The following is a 3,083-nucleotide window of genomic DNA, read 5'->3' on the forward strand; positions in this document are numbered from 1 at the left end:
AGCACGGAACGATCTGGTGGATGTACTGTTGCTGTCTGAGGTTTACAGGCCGCCTGCGAATAACGGCAACTGGGCGTTAGATGCGTCAGGAGCTGCAGCCGTGGTGTCGACTGGGCCGTATCCTTTACAGCGGGTGTGGCGTAGTGCGGTTCCTGGTCTTGTTGCTGCACAAGTCGCAGGAGTTGTCTTCATTTCCTGCTATGCTCCTCCACGTTTGCTAATCTCCGAGTTCGAGGCGTTCATCGAGGCGGTGCAGCTGGAGGTGTTGTCCCACGACAGTGTGGTCGTCGCTGGGGATTTCAACGCCGCACATACCGCCTGGGGAAGCGATCGTAATACCACGCGAGGCGAGGAACTTCTCATGATGGCGCAGTCACTAGGCCTTACGCTTCTTAACAGAGGGAGTGCGCCTACATTTGCTGGGAATGGCGTGGCACAGGCCAGCCACATCGACGTCACCTTCGTTAGTCCGAGTATTGCACGTGTTGACTCGTGGGTGGTAGCAAGCACGTACAACGCATCTGACCATTTCAACATCGAGTTCGAAGTAGGCAGTACAGCCGGAGTATCATCGGTTCGGCCACAACACCATAGGCCGAACGGCGGGCATTCTCGGCAACAGAACAGAGCATCGGCTGGCAGACGCTGGAAGATTAGGCAGTTTGATGCCGACGCATTTCTCCTGGCACTAAGCGCAGCTAGGTTCGAGGAGCGAGCAGCGACACATTTTGGGCTGGTGGACGCGATGGTCGACGCGTGTGAGGAGACCATGCAGCGTGCCCCGTGGTCGCCTCATGGCTCCCGTCGGAGTGTTTTCTGGTGGAGTCCGGAGCTGGATCAGTTGCGGGAAGTGTGTCGTGAGGCACGTGACTGCATGCTGAGGACAACTGACCTGCAGGAGCGCAGCTTCGCGGCCGCGCGTCACCGTACAGCGAGACATGAGCTGGACAAAGCCATTCGTGCCAGCAAGCGTCGCCATTTTGAGGACCTGGTGAAGGAGGCAGAGGACAACGTGTTCGGCGCTGGTTATCGGGTGGTGTTGTCCCGGCTTCGCGGCAGCTTTGTTCCAGCTGAGGGAGATCGCAGCGAGCTGGAGCGGATTGTGGGGGACTTGTTCCCCACCCATCCACTGGTCACCTGGCCTGATTACACCGAGGAGCAGCAGTGTCCTGTAGCAGAAGCGCCCCTTCAGATGCGGCCAGTTACCACCAGCGAGCTGCTTACCATAGTGGCCAACATGAACAATCGTAAAGCGCCCGGACTAGACGGCATCCCGAATGCGGCCGTTAAGGCCGCCATCAGGAAGTACCCGGAGGTCTTCTGCCGAATGTACCAGGACTGTTTTGACCGTGGCGAGTTTCCTTCGTCATGGAAGAGGCAGCGTCTGGTGCTGCTGCCGAAGCCAGGCAAACCTCCCGGGGAAAGCTCCTCGTACCGGCCTCTCTGCATGCTTGATGCACTGGGCAAGGTCTTGGAGCGCCTGATTCTCGAGCGGCTAAATGAGCATCTGGAGGACCCGGAAGGTCCACTCCTTGCGGACGAGCAGTACGGATTTCGTCGTGGAAGATCCACCGTCAGCGCGATAGAACGTGTTGTCCAGGCCGGTAGGACGGCCATGGCGTTCCGCCGGACGAACCGTCGGGATAATCGTTGCCTGATGGTGGTGGCGTTGGACGTCCGCAATGCATTCAACTCGGCGTCGTGGCAGGACATCGCGAGTGCATTGCGTGACAAGGGGGTTCCATCGATGCTGCAACGAATCCTGCGCAGCTACTTCGAGGGCCGTAAGCTGTACGTGGAGACGAACGAGGGTCCAATAGTGAGAGATGTTACTGCAGGGGTGCCACAGGGGTCCATCTTGGGCCCCACTTTGTGGAACCTCCTATACGATGGCGTTCTGGCGGTGACTCTCCCACCGGGTGTAGAGAGTGTGGCTTATGCGGACGACCTCGTCTTATTGGTCCCGGCGACCACACCAGAGGCGGCAGCAGCATCTGCGGAGCAAGCATTTGCGGCGATTCAGGCGTGGATGCACGACCATCATCTGGAGTTGGCTCCACACAAAACGGAGATGACTGTGATCTCCAGCAGGAAGAAGCCTCCGTCAGTCTCCATCAATCTGAGCGGTGTGGTTGTGCAGTGTGCTCGCTCCATTCGATATCTCGGAGTGCAGCTGCACGATCATCTGTCGTGGCTTCCACACGTCAAGCAGATAACAGCCAAAGCCACTAGAGTAGCGGATGCAGTCACCCGTCTTATCGAAAATCATCGTGGGCCGAAAGCCAGCAAGGCCAGATTACTGGCAGCTGTGGTGGAGTCAGTACTTCGATACGCGGCGCCGGTTTGGAGCGGGGGATTGGAGCTGCGCGAGTGTCGCCGCTTACTTCAACGTGTGCAGCGAAAGATGGCCATACGCGTGTCCAGAGCGTTCTGCACAACGAGGTACGAGTCGGCTGTGCTGATGGCCGGCTTGGTGCCAATCGGTCTACTGCTGCAGGAGGACACTCGTGTTTATCATCGGATAGCGCAGGAGGGCCGGGTGTTGGCCAACGAGATCCGGCGGCAGGAGCGAGAATCCACCATCGATCAGTGGCAACGCAACTGGGACGAGGATGCGGCCAGTGAAAACGCCAGCCGCTACACACGCTGGGCGCATCGTGTGCTGCCAAACGTCGGGGCATGGCAGTCTAGAGCTCATGGCGATGTGACCTTCCAGCTGACTCAGGTACTCACTGGTCACGGTTTCTTCCGTGACTACCTGAGCAGTATGGGGTTCACGTCGTCTCCGGACTGCAGGAGATGCCCAGGAGTTCCTGAGACGGCTGAGCACGCCGTGTTCCAGTGTCCCCGGTTCGCGGATGTTCGGGAAAGACTGCTTGGCGATATCTCCCCTGATGACCTGCAGGCAGTTTTGCTTCGGGGCTCGGAGCAGTGGAGCCAGGTATGTGAGGCAGCCGCCAGCATCACCAACGAGCTGCAGGCGGAGTGGGACGCTGAACGTGCGGAGTTGGCCGCGCAAGGTCTGTTGTCGCTAGCGTCTACTCCGCAGGATCGGGAAGCCGTGGCACGGGCTAGGAACGACC

Source organism: Anopheles funestus, assembly GCF_943734845.2.
Source record: "Anopheles funestus chromosome X unlocalized genomic scaffold, idAnoFuneDA-416_04 X_unloc_57, whole genome shotgun sequence".
NCBI classification, from domain to species: Eukaryota; Metazoa; Arthropoda; class Insecta; order Diptera; family Culicidae; genus Anopheles; species Anopheles funestus.